Source organism: Ambystoma mexicanum, chromosome 8, assembly GCF_040938575.1.
Source record: "Ambystoma mexicanum isolate Mex_15411 chromosome 8, UKY_AmexF1_1, whole genome shotgun sequence".
Lineage (NCBI taxonomy): Eukaryota > Metazoa > Chordata > Amphibia > Caudata > Ambystomatidae > Ambystoma > Ambystoma mexicanum.
This window is the reverse complement of record NC_090929.1, coordinates 1,485,546,014-1,485,560,029: the sequence shown is the minus strand read 5'-3', so window position 1 is coordinate 1,485,560,029 and position 14,016 is coordinate 1,485,546,014. Positions and strand designations below refer to the sequence as shown.

The 14,016-nt window shown below is 47.3% G+C and overlaps 1 protein-coding gene across 2 annotated transcripts in view; it reads left to right on the top strand.

Moving 5' to 3' along the window:
* The window catches only part of SEMA4G (semaphorin 4G), a 960,547-nt gene that overhangs the window by 926,624 nt on the left and 19,907 nt on the right, over positions 1–14,016 (top strand). The gene's annotated exons all lie outside the window — the stretch shown is intronic.

Here is a 14,016-nt window from a genome sequence, read left to right as displayed (position 1 = left end):
AAAGGCCACCTTAGATTGGTCGTTTGGAAAGGCTCCTGTCCTACATAGGAAATGTAGTCGGCACTGATTGATAAAGACCCCATACCTTTTTGGGACTCCCGCAAAGCGTTTCTGGAGGTGCCAAGGGTACGGCTCCTGGAAGAACCACTTGGACTGGATTGCTTGGTGTTGTTGGAACCGTTGACCCCAATCCAGGTAACGGTGTTTGACCAACCTGTGACTGAAGCAGTTGTCTAGCGAGGTCATCAGTACGATCCTTGGCCACAATCAATTCTCTCCTCAAAGCATTGGTTTCCTGCCGAGCTGAATGTACCTCAGCCGTGAGTTCCCACAAAAGCTGAGCTAGCTGATCTGTCTCAGAGGTTTCCATGACGCCCAGGTAGAGGATTTTGTATAAGGCTTCGCGTTCTGTCACGCTCACCTGGTCTCCACGGGGGCGTAGCACGTGGCTGCACGAATGATGTCTGCGCTGGCGTGGTACTGCCCAGTTGATGATGCTGCTGCGACTTTTCCCTTTTTATCACCCTCACGAGGCGTTTGTCTGCAAAATCGAATAAGATATTAGCTATTGAGTGGGGTTGAATTGGACCCACCTCCTCCACCTCCTGATGCCCTTCTCCTCTTGATCTCACCTTAGAATTTTGTAAGGTAGACTCTCCATCCTGCAATCTAGCAGGGGCGCGATTAATACAGTCTTTCCATGGATCGAGTTACTTCACTGATCCGATGAGTGGTTGTCGAGTCTTGGACAGATGGGTCAAACAGGTAATTCTCTATGCCAATAGCTGTTTGGTATAGGTGTTTAAAGTCTTTATTTTGCCTCAACCCCCTTTGATCTGTGTCTTTGTCTTTTCTTTCAGGCGCGGCCTCAAATGGATTTCGAATGGAGATTCAAATAGGTTGCAAAGGATGGAGTTAGTTTGTCGGAACTCCCTACCTACCGCACACCTATGCTTGGAACACCGAAAATTTCAACCTGCAGCCTCACTCCTTGTTCGTCTGGGGACCAACTCCAGATCCCCAATGTGCTGGGTGATGAATGGAATGACAAACTGTGGATGATGATGGGCGCTGGGGGGCTTCACTGGCCCATGCTTGTAGCCATTGCATTAAGGATTGGTTTCATTGTCAGATTGAAAAAACTCTTACTTGTGCATTAAAACTTATTGTTTAATTGTTGCTAATGCAACTTCACAAGGTAAAATTTAGAAAATCATAGTGATACATAGCAGCAATTATAACCCATTGGTAGGTGAGAAACAGCCGACGCGCGTTTCGACCTAAGTCAATTTGGTAGTAGGGTGAGCTCTGAATAGGGCTAAATGCTGGTCCTCCCGGGTCCGGGCACCAGTAGGGCTGAAGAGCCTGACCTGAATCTGTTTGCAGCTTCGTGTTGCGTCTGTCCCTTCGCCCGTGTCCAGATGGGTCAAACAGGTAATTCTCTATGCCAATAGCTGCTTGGTATAGGTGTTTAAAGTCTTTATTTTGCCTCAACCCCTTTTCATCTGTGTCTTTGTCTTTTCTTTCAGGCGCGGCCTCGAATGGATTTCGAATGGAGATTCAAATAGTTTTAAGATGCTGAGCAGATTTCCTTCAGGTGAGTTGAAGCGCAAGAGTGAGGCGCTGTAAGTCTAAAATACTGTTTTTCCCTTCCGTGCGCGACTAACCTGTTGTTTCTTCTCCTTTTTGCAGAAGCGGTGCGGCGCGGGAATGAAGAATGGAAGAACCGCTCCGAAGATGCTCCGGAAGAATGCTGAACCTGAGTGCGTCTTGCGGCCTGAACGATTACCTTCCCTTCAGCTGATGTGGAGGTCCGGGAGCGGCTGAAGAAGCAACCGATGGAAGGATGCTGCGGGTAAGGCTTTGCTGTTGTACTGACTTGTTTTCTCCTGTCTTTCTCCTTCTAGGTACCGATGGATGAAGTTCAGAACGGGCGTGGCTGTAGAAGTTCGTGGACAGGACAGACACGGTGAGCGTTACGCTGCAGGAGTGCAGAATAATGCAAAGCGTGTTCTGCCTGCAGGGCGTGGCTTAAATAGTCTTGCAAGTAGTTCCAGGTAAAGTAGTCCCTTTACCACACCCTGTTCTTCAAGTAAAATAGTCCCTCAATCACACACACCCTGAGAAAGCTGAAAGGCTCAGCCTCACTAGACTGGGCAAGCAGCTCCACGTGCTTCATCCCATCTTATGACTGAGTCCAAGAGGCTCTGGGACACTCCCTTGGGGCTTGATAAGTCCTTATGGGAGTCGATGACTGGGGGGGTCCCATCGGATCCAGTGGGTTTTTAGCGCGAACCATGATACACACACCCTCCACTTCTACCCTACATGAGACTGTGTGATCTAATCCCTACTGTTTCCTCCCCTGGTTGCTTGTAGATCCCTTGCTGACAGATTGCCCACCTCTTCCCTCCCCTGTTGTTAGCTTCCCACTCCTTTGCTTTCTGCTTCCATCACCATATTGTTCCCCTAGGATTGTAAAGCACTCTGTTGCTTCTCGAAGCTAGGTCTGCGCTCAATAAATAACATAAAAATAATCATAACGTATGCAAGCACCATCTTGCTTATTCATAGGTAAGGTGCTGCATGCACCCTCTTCTAGTTGCATAGACGATTCGTGGATTTTAGTGGCCGGTGGCAGGATTGAGATGCATCACAACTCTTCCACTCCTCCATGTTTGCTGCTGGTTCATGATGTCCTTGTCTCCTAATTTCTTGCCATAATCAATTACAGTCCTATTTTTCTTTGTTTTTGCAGTTGGCTTATGCTTCAGTAGGTAACTCTTTACCATTGGCTTCCTACTTCACTCTGTGCTGATCTCAGAGCTGGCCGGGTGGCTTCCGGGAAGGATCCTCCCTTTATTCGGTGGAAAAGAAGGATCCCAGAGCATTCAATCCTGCCAGGGACCCGCTGAGGGTTAGCGACTCTCTAGCTCCTGATAAACAGCCCTGAGCACCACTTTGGGCTCATTGCCTCAAGGAAGGTGATTGGAGGGGCTTTCTCACGTATATGCCACTTCTTCTCATTCTATCCCATTGTTTAAATGACCAATGTGCAAGTCCAGCCGAACATTTATTAATTTATTTATTGTATTTGTTACATGCCCAAACCCAAGGGTATCACAGTGTTAGTTACTTAGAAATCGTTGCTGGTTACAATGGTAGGGAAAAGGTTACATACATAAGTTTACATACATACATGGGTTACAGCATAATAGAGGCAATACAGGTCTAGAGAATGCTTAGATACTTACGATCATGGGTACTGGTCATAGGTATTTGTCAGGACTCTTGTGGGCTTATTTTAATATGATGTTTGGGTGCCCCCCATTTTTTCACATTTCGGATGAACAGTCTGCGGCACCCGTAGGTGGCTTAAATGCTTAAATTATAATTCATGCTAGGAATGCAGCCAGGATGTTGATCGCTGCAGATTTTTGTGGCGCAGGCAGCCAGTGGGGAGCTCAGACAAGTGTCCACTGAAAAGCTAGTAATTGCTCTTTGTCAGCAAGGTGCTAATGCAGATGAAACCTGAGTATGAGGCAACGAGGTGATAACCATGCTGCTGGGGGCTCAGCTCCACAAAAGGCAGCCGTTCAAGCGCACGTCGTTTAAAGTCTTGAATCAAGGTCACCCGCAGGCAGCAATGGCAGCCTGTAGCATGCGCATGACAAAGCACCGATTTAACATCATAGATTGAAGAAATATGCTGCTGTGTAGTAAGACTGCCAACATGGGAGCAGCTGCTTGAGCTCCGACCCCCCTCACCGTGGGGGCTCAGGGGTCATTTCAAGTGAAATGGTTGAAAGGCCCTAAAGCTGTCCTCACCATTGTGTACAGGCTCTTTACCCTGCAGATGGGGCACCTGCTCAACTCTTGCTATAGTGGCCAGCATCCAGAAGTTCCATAAAGCAGCATTAATAAACAATCCGAAATGGCACAGTACAATAGTGGCCATTCAGCAGGCGCTCCAGTTTGCTGTTGGAAGCGCGTGCGCTGGACACACGCCAGTCGCATCCGGCGCAAATCTCTCTGTCATCCCATGCAATCACTGGTCATTCTCCTCATCCCTTTCAGCCACGTTCAGCTTCCCACTCCGTGCTCCCTGCCCGCTCCTCAGGGACCTGGCCAGGCCAGCCTGCCACACGCAGGCGCACTCAAGGCCTATTAGAATGCTGCATCAGTCCCTCACATTTCTGTCCGACTCTCTTGCAGCGCAGTTACTTTGCTCCTCGGTGCGCTGCCGCAGTTGCATTTCCACGGAGTGAAAACAAATGACTGAACCATACAATTGCGCTGAGTAGATTAACTAAGGAAGAAATACTTCATTTGCTGCTGAATGAGCTACAAATAGTGACTGTACGCAAGTCTTTTTTTTTTTCTTAACCTAGAATACCTTTATTTAGACTGCCAGATTGTGTGTGTGTGGGGAGGGGGAGGGTTGTGGAGCGAGACAGAGAGAGGACCACGAGATTGCGAGAGTGGGAGAGAAAAAGGAGACAAGGGTTGTGACCAGAAAGAGCAGGGGGCATTAGGCCCTGAGGCCTGCGGGCATGTGGTGCGTTATAAAAATTAAATAATAATAATAATTACGACAGAGACCGAGAGAGGAAGAGAGCGCGCAAGAGGGAGAGAGCAGGAGAAAGAGGGTAACAGCATTGCCACCAGAAATTAGAGTGCAGCAATATTGGTGAGAGAAGAAAGGGAGATGTAGAGCAGCGCGAGAGAGACCTGGGAGTGTGAAATAGACTCGAGAGCGACATGTCAAGACTGTATAGTCTGGCCTGGTTTTACGGTGAGGCAATGATAGATCAGTGAACAAGGCACCACTAACCGAGGCACTGATGGCTCAAGATTGGTCCTAACAAACCACAAATCTGTCTGTATTGCAAAAGAGAGGGGTGCTAAAATAGCTGTTTGGGGCCACATGCATCCTTGCAGTCGGCCTTCATAGAGCGAGAGAGATCAGAGTGGAGAGGAAGATGGAAGAGACCCAACAAAAAGACCAGGGCCACAGGTTGGAGACCAGAGAGAGGGGCTGGTAAGCCAGTAAGAAAGAGAGGCGAAGAGAATGGAGGGCAGCATGAAAGATAGAGAAGGAGACACAAAAAGGCAAACAAGGAACAGCAGATGGCAGAGACCAGAGAGAAAGAGACCAAAGAGGAGTGACAGAGAAAAACCAGAGAGTGAGAAAGAGAGAGATGGTCAATAGAAGAGAGATCGAGAGAAGGAGAGAGAGAGAGAGAGAGAGAAGGAAAGAGAGAGAGAAAGAGAGAGAGAGCGATATGGGGGGGAGGGGTGCAGCCACAGAGCAGGCATTAATAGGGGGGAAAGAAAGTGTGTGTGTGTGTGAGAGGGAGAGAGAGAACGTCACTAGAAGAGAGAGTGAGAACAAGAGTGCAAAGAGAGAACAATTGAGAAAGAAATGGCATGAGAGTGAGGGAGAGAAGGAAGGAAGGAGGGAGAGAGAGAGAGAGAGAGAGAGAGAGAGAAGGAAGGAGGGAGAGAGGGAAGGTGTACTAGGGGAGTGCAGTGTAGATAAAAAAAAAAAAGACACAGTATTTTATAGAGACTCAACCGAGCCAGAATGAGCACGAGAGTGGGAGGGATAGAAAGAGTGGGAGAAACGTATAACCTCAATTAGAGAAAGAACCAGAGTGTGGGCAAAAGAAGACAAACTCGGTGACCAGGAGAACATAATATAGAGAGACCGTATGAGAAGGGGGGCCATGTGTGGCAGTGAGCAAGAGAGGGGGAAAGAAAGCTATCATAAATGGGATCTGATCATGAGAAAGGAATGTTTTTGGGTAAGTCACTTTCATAATACTCGTGCACAATGAAGGTAATAAACCACGATAATATGGGGAAAGGGGAATATTTTCCTGTAATAAGAATACATGTCGGATGTTATAGGGCAGCTGACTCCACAGACCGGTGGGAACTGTGCTCAAGTAGTACACGCTTACACTCCTGTTGCTTGGAGACTGGAGTCACGCTCAACAACTGACTAGTTCTGCCCTCAGAGACTGAAACCAGAATGGACAGACTGGCTTTCTCTGCCTTGACAGCAAAGCCAGAGTGCCTCGTCCAATCCAGCACCCACACCTTAGGAGGATCTGGAATTCTGTAGGGGACAGCTGGGTGCTTCAAGCCTAGATTAGCCCACCTCCTTGGAAACGCCTTCATAAAGATTAGTGAGTGGTTGTTGGTCACTTCCTCCACAACTACCCCTATGGCTATCCCACAGTTCATCTTCTGTGAGTTCAGGCTTGCATTTGACAAGGTAGCTCCCCATTAGAGGTATTTTCTAAGGTTAAAAGCCTATGTTAGAGTTTGGCTTGGTTGAAAGGTCCAGCCTGCACTTCACAGCCGCCACAGTATCTGCGAGCGTGCCCCAGGTTTGGCATATAGGCGCACAGTCTTTAGGTACCTGGTGGCACCGCTTGCTGCTGGTGCTAGAAAGACAGATCAACCTCCATGTGTTAGACAGATACACTCACTATCTGGAGAGAAACATCATAAGACTTCATTTGCTCTCCCAGTGTGGCGGACATCTGATGAGCAGAATACGCTGGGCAAAAGCCTTGACCATGGGGCCCTGAACAAGGAGTCCCGATTACAGTAGTAGTGGGGTGGGCATTGCCAATATTCCATTCTCCTAAACGTGCCCACTCATAGACTTCCCATGGCCACTCGTTTTTGATCTGTACCCCTTTGGATATTCAGGGGCTCTGTGGTTTCCCTCTGAGTGTCAGGTAAGTACCTATTCTGGCCTTTGTATTTCCAGTGGCTGGCAACTGTGCTTGTTCATGCAGACTTTGCACAGAGGTTCCCTTTTCTAACTCATCAAAGAAGTGTGTCTTGCCAGTCAGATCTACCTTGCTTGGGATTTATTTAGTCATTTGACATTCGGGAATTTGCATATATATTAGCTTCAGAGTATGAAGTGTGAAGGAGGGGGCAAAGAGGGGAGAGTACGGAGAGGGGCAAGACGATAGGAGAAGTTCATCAAATTAGCAGGTGGATTTATTTTGCAGCCAGTGGCATTTTGGAAACCCTTGCAGGACCCATTTGTAACAGTGAGAAAGAAACAATACACATTTTAGCTTTTTTTCTGATACACATATATATATATATATATATATATATATATATATATATATATATATTTTTTTTTTTTTTTTTTTTTATTGGTTATACTTAAAAGCAAATTAAGTCAATTAACCATTTACATAGATACACAATAAAAATCCACGACAGTCTTTAAAACATCAAAAGCTGTGTACCTTAAAAAAAAACATATCAGACAGCAAAAAGAAAAGGACAGAACAATCACATTTTCAAACGTAAATTGTGTACCGCTAGACATAGACTCACTCTCTCTCCCATTAGAACCCATTGCCACCACTCTGAATCTAAGGGTGTCACTTCTGGAAACAAAAGGCTTGTAGATATTTTGTGCGCAGATGAACGAGGGCTGCACACGAAATCACAAAATGATAAAGAGATTCACTTAAGTCTTGCAAACCACGGAATCGGCAATGTGATTGTTCAAGCCTTATTTGTTTTCTAGCTAGTTTTACTCCTCCCGTTGCGAGAATATTTAAACGCACTCTGAGGAGGAGATCTCTATAATGGTAGGAGGGACATTTTAGTAGATATTGGGGTGGGCGGTTGGTTTAAACCTTTTTGCTCAAGTTGAAGACATGGTCTTATTACGTTTAAATTTCTTTTCCTAGTGGTTTCAATCCACTCATTTTCTTGGAATTTGATTTTCCACTTCACTGGATTAGAAATTAGCTCCATTGTACCCACCATGTGTTCAGTTAGAATCTTTTCTATTTTTTCTGCCCAGCAGTAAAATGTTTTTGTGCTGCATTTTTCCGATAGAATGACTAGTTCAAAGGGAGTGCCTTTTTGAGCCGCTTTACATTTACTGTAAAACATGGTCTTCCACAGGGCGATGGATTCAAGGGACTGTAGTCTGAGCTCATGGCGGATAGCCGAGATTGCTAGAGAATTGGGCAGCCTGAGGGTTTTTCTTCAAAAAGGACCCATACTTTCCAGGGGAGACTGAGCATCCCCTCAGGTCCATTGGTCAAAATTGGAACAGCCTTTTGACGATAAAAGGCTAACAAGGGTGCAAGGGAGAATTTGCAATATCGGTGCAGAATTTTCATGCCTTGGGCTGCTAGTTTGGTGGTTTTTGCTCCAAAGGAGAAGTAATGGGCTGGGTCGTCAATGTTTTTATTAATTACGACACCCGAGTACACCATTGTCTGTACAATTTCCATGTTCTCACCTCGAACCCACCATGCTTGATCTTTCGTGGGTTTCTTTAGTGCAGACATCATATTCGGGACTTTAGACTTGTTGACGATGATTTTCAAGGCAATTTTCCATACTATCACACATCTCTGGTTGTCTGCAAATTGTTCAAACCTGGATGCACTTCTGTTTCCTTCACCTCAATCCGTCTAAAATAGAAATCCTTTTCTTCTCCTCCTCCATTCCTTTTTCTTCTCATCCCTCTCATCTCATTTCCTCCTTCTCGTCTCTCTTTTTCTGCTTCTGTTGATAATCTGGGAGTCATCTTTGACTCCAATCTTTACTTTTCTTCACATCTCTACCACTGCTCAGCTTTTCAAAATCCGTAAAATTCACCCTATGTTGACATTTCACACTGCCGAACTGGTCTTCCGGCCTATCGTCTTGCTCCATTGCGCTCAATCTATAACTCTGCAATTCGCAGTGTCTTCAGTCTTCACCGCAAGCTTCTATTTCTAATGCTTCACACTCTAATGCTTGGTTGTCCTTGGAATCTCGCCTGTTATTCCACTTCTTATGTATTTAAATGTATGCACGATCTCACTCCGCCCTCTCTGTCCTCCTTGTTTTCCATCTATACTCTTGCTCGCACGCTACACTCCCAATTTCTTTCTCTTATCCGTTCCTAAACCTCCTTGTGCAGCCTCTCGATTTCGATCCTTCTCCCTACTTGTTTCTGCATTTTTCTTGTACTGTTCTTTACTTGTGTATAGCGCTTTGGCGAAAGCGCCTATACATTCAATGAATGAAATGACAGTAATCTTTCTTCAGCTGAGGAAGGTCTCGTGGAACAGCAGAGTGTTCAATGCTTTCCTGCAGTTAGGATCGTCAGGATCGGGTGTAGGAGCTTGGAGCCTGACCTCGGCCCCTTGCGCATTCTCAGGGTATTGTTGTGAAGTTCCTCGTTGGCCAAGTGCATCTGTCCTCTCACCTACACATGCTTTCTGGATCACCAGTGCCTTCATCAGCGGCTGTGCAAAGGACATGGAGGTGTTATCCAATGCACCTGAGCTTGCACACTTGTGCACCTGTCACAGAGGTCTTACCCCACCCCAACATTTCTAAGGAACGCTTTTCTAACCAGTCGCTCCACCACACACATGAGGCAAAGCGCCACCCTCAAGAAGAGCACAACTTGATGTCTCTTTGCTTACCGACCTGGCACAATGAGCATCACCACTGTGTTTTCCTCATGGCACAGGACCGTCCTGGCTTGGTTTATTTATTTTCTGTCGGAGAGGAACAAGGCATAGCTGCTCTCCTGTTTCCTATCCACGGTACGTGATCTCACTTATGGTGTTCCTCAGGGCTCTGCCCTGTCCCCCATGCTTTTTAATATTTACATCCAATCGCTAGTTCGCCTCAGCTTTTTCAGATTCCGATGTTACTCCTATGTCGATACCCAGATCCTGGTTCGTCTGGAACGGGCTGGAAATTCACCTGGCCTCTGCGAATGCCTTTCTGCAGTGGGAGACTGTATGTGTGCGAACTGGCTCAAATTAAATGGGGACAAAACAGAATTCTTGGTGGTAGGTTCTCCGTCTGAGTCCATACTATGGGCATCCTTGCTGTGGCCCTCCACCTTGGGTGATCTCCCTGTACCTGTGTTGACTGTCAAGAATCTGCGGGTGGTTCTCTCAGTGTCTGTCTCTCCGGCCCCTCAGGTGAGCGTAGTGTGCAAGACAGGGCACTTCATGCTGAGAGTTCTCAGGAAGGTGCTTGCCTTCCTCCCGCATCATTTGAGGCCACAGGTCGTAGCCTCACTAATTACTAGTCGAATAGACTATTGTAATGCGCTGTACCTAGCCCAGCCTGTGGGCTCTCTCCACCAGCTTCAGCTTCTACAAAATGTGGCTGTTCGCATAGCCACAGACACTCCCTACGGAGGCCACATCAGTCCTGTGCTACGGACTCTACACTGGCTTCCTATTGCCCAGAGAATACAATTTGTCTCTCTGCTTGGTTCACTGGGAATTGTCCCGACAAGGGGCTGAATACTTGAGAAATACATTTCTTTGCTGCATCCCGGCTCGTTCACTTCGGTCTAGGGAGGCCAATCTCCTTGTCATCACGAAAATGTGATGGTCCTGTGTGGGAGGCTGAGCCTTCTCCTCGCAGCTGCCAAACTGTGCAATAGCCTACCCATGGCGCTGACGGGGATGGAAACCCATCTCCTCTTTAGGCGGGCCCTGAAAACCTTTCTGTTATAACTCTACCTGTCTGTCCTACCCTGTACTTCTCGCGCCGAGATGCCCTTGGGTGAAGGTACGCGCTATACATATATATATATACATAACATAACAGGACATCAGCTTGATGCCCCACGCTTTTATGTGCCAGGTGGCTGAACCTTGCCGTTGAGACACTGGTTTTGATTCCTTGGGGAGGGGGTATTCATTTGAGAGTCACTGAGAATGTTTACTCCTCTAGAGCCATTGGCTTAGAGTCAAGGACTAAAGTCAACACTCCTGAAATGATCAGCTCATCTATCATTCCCAGGTGCAGTTCTCCAACTAGCAATTCATGGGTCACCTGACTTGAGTCTACCAGCCGGGCTTGACTTCTCCACTAGGCATCAAGGGCGTAGCTTCAGGGCTTCAACAGAATTTCTCTCAAAGATGAACATTCTGCACAGCCCTTTCCCGTCATTAACCGAACCAGGGCAGGTAGGGTGTGGAGATAGCGTCTCAGAATGCTCCCCAAATGTTCCAGCTCCATATTGTTAAGACAGCCCTAAGTATGAACCAGATCAGGCAGAGCCAGAAATCACAGTGGCTGGGGAAGGAGGGGGTTGCGAGCCAGACGAGCCTGCCTTCCCTGCGGCAGTGCTGTTCCTGAGCCTCCAGGATCAATGCCTGATCATCCAGCCCTTTCTGTGGGTACTCCAGGGGTTTGGCATACATCCAAATGGGCCGCTCCTTCGGCTACAGGGCCCTCACCTGCAGTGCTGGTTCTCTCTTATGCCCACCTGCACACTATATGCTGGCTACACCCAGTGTAGATCGTTTTCTGTGAAAATGTCATGTTCCTGACAAGGTAAACTCCATGGGAATTATGTGAGAGCCCTTCCACCAATGCAAGCCCTCCTGTGCCAAATGATGTGCCATAACGTGGTCATCTTAGAACTGGGATAATGGGCTTCCGGAATAAAGGTGTGCCCATGTATTGGTGCTTTTGGATTTTACGTGGGGTATCAGAGCATCCGGGGAGCTCCCGACCATAATGGGGGGCATGCAACATGGCCATGCGGTAGCCTGTGCACACCTACCTGAAAAGCACCTGGAAGGTGTCTACTCCTCCATGGACTGCAGCAGGGAAAACAGGGTGGGCACCTCTCCCTCTTTAGATGACCACTTGAACTGACGCTGCCAACAGACTGTGGCCGCATTGATACAGTCCTCGGCTATGAGGAACCCCCTGCTATCCATCTTGCCATGGCATGAGGTCCGGGTATTGTAATCCGATTCCCAGAATAATCCCCGATAGCTCAAGCAAATCAAAAGCCATCAGCCCCCCAGGGGATGAAGCAGCGGCTGCTTTCTTATCCTTCTCTCATCCTTTGAAGCCACGCCCTTCCCTGCACTAGTCATTGACCGTCTTGAGCAGTCTTTGGAAGACCTACCCTTAGAAAGTGTGGCGCCTCAGCTGTAAGGACCTCTGCACCTCCACCACATATGTTACACGGACAAACTTTTTCGCAGACTTGCTGCCTATAGATCCTGGGGAATAACCCCCATCTCTTCCCAACCTGGGCGGGAACAAAGCAGCGATTTGCTGAAAATGCCCCTGGGCACATCTTCCCTACATGCATTGCTGGACTCGCAGGGCATCGATACGAACATGTGCTGCCAGTTATTAAAGTTACTCAGGTGGACTAGTGCCCAGGAGGTGTAGACATTCTCTTTTATTTTCTTATCATTTTACTGCTTATAGCGTGTACCTAGCTCTAGAGTAGCGGAAGCGCTTTACACCGGGAGGGTCGCAGCATTGGTCTTGGCATTTTATACAGTAGCGCAGTACTCTTGGAGGGCAGGATTTTGTATTCGTCTGAAAGGTATTGTTGAAAGAGCCATGTTTTTAGAGTCTTTGTTCAAATGAGGCTTGTGTGCTCTTGTAGGCTGGTCCCATCCCATCATGTGACAGAGTAATCATTTTCCTGGGTTGCCTGGCAACCTAGTAGTATTGGGGAGAGCCTTACCTGTCACCAGTCCAATCGATGCTTCACGGGTTCTGAAAAGATGTTCAACGCTGTAGAGAAAGAGGTGCTGCGTGGACCCACGTTCCCCCTTCAACCAATAGGTTGAAACTCATTGTACATTTATTGTTGTAAAGGGTAGAATTCTGCTTGTGGGAGGGGGTCACCGCGAACTCCACCAAACCCAAATATCATCTAATAATTATGTACTTGTTAATACCAAGCACCACTGAATTACAGACAGCCACAGTAGAAACCATGAAGCCTACTTATGCTAGCCCCTGCCTAATCAGGCCTGCACCAAGGAGAAATTCCCCCATGCTGAAAAGACCTGGCACAGATGCCAACATATCAAAGGGTTTCAAAACCCTTAGATGCGTAGAATGGAACTTTCATTATGATCTAAATCTTAGAAGTCAAAAGGATCCACAACTGCCCACCCACCAAGTACCCCCAGACATGCTTTAAGAGGTACACCTGTGCACTGTCAAATACAGTATGCACAAGCAGCCCACCATCTTCTGTGTCCCTGGGCAGATTGAGATGGGGTAGAGAACCCGGAAGTACCTCTGTAGGGACCTATCACACGCACACCCCCACCCCCACCCCTTCTCTCTTCTCCAACCTCAAAAAATGAGTGATGGTGGGATCTTCACCTCCATTCTCACTATCACTGAGTATGTGTTTCCAAATCACAGACCTACCACTAACTGCCTAAGCCGTATAGGCTTGATAGCAAAAAGCAGGAATTTAAATAGCAATGCCTGCCAGTGTTGTAAGATGTCAAAAAGGGACTTGTCAGCCACCATTACCAGCATGTAAGAGGAAGGAGAATCCATCCTCTGTGTCTTGGGGAAAGAAGGCATCAGAGACACTACCACAGCAGGCTTCTACTTCCTGAGCCACCTCGGCACGCTGGAAACTGGACCAGTGACGATCTACCTCCAAGAGGCTTGCGAGACAAGAAACTAGATCGTTGGAGCGGAGGCCATCCTCTGCAACCGATTGGAGTAAATTGCATGATGAAATATTTTCCTTGTGATGCCAATGTGGGAGTGAACCTGAGGACCATGAGGTCAGTATGAGGATCATTGGAGCAGTTTAAGGCAGAGCCAGAGAGATATGTAAATGCAAGGGGATGCTGAAAGGCTTTCTTCATACTTGTGAGGAGGCACATATATGTTTCTGGGCCCAAGGTTTTAACTAACATCAATATACCGTAGCCAAAACATTGCAAGCTAAACATGCACTCTAGTACGACACTCGAGATGACTTCTTTAACGTGTTTATGTTTTTAATCCGTTTTAATGTTTTTACCATTTTAAAAAGTTATGTATTGTTTAAAGTCGGGCATGCAAGGTCAAGGGATTGCTAAATAAAGACCTCCAAACTTTCAATGTCTATGAGCCCACTCACACAACCACAGTCGCATCCCCACTAAATCCCCCTCCACCGGCATGGCGCCACTAAGCTCCTCCATGAGGTATGGTCTC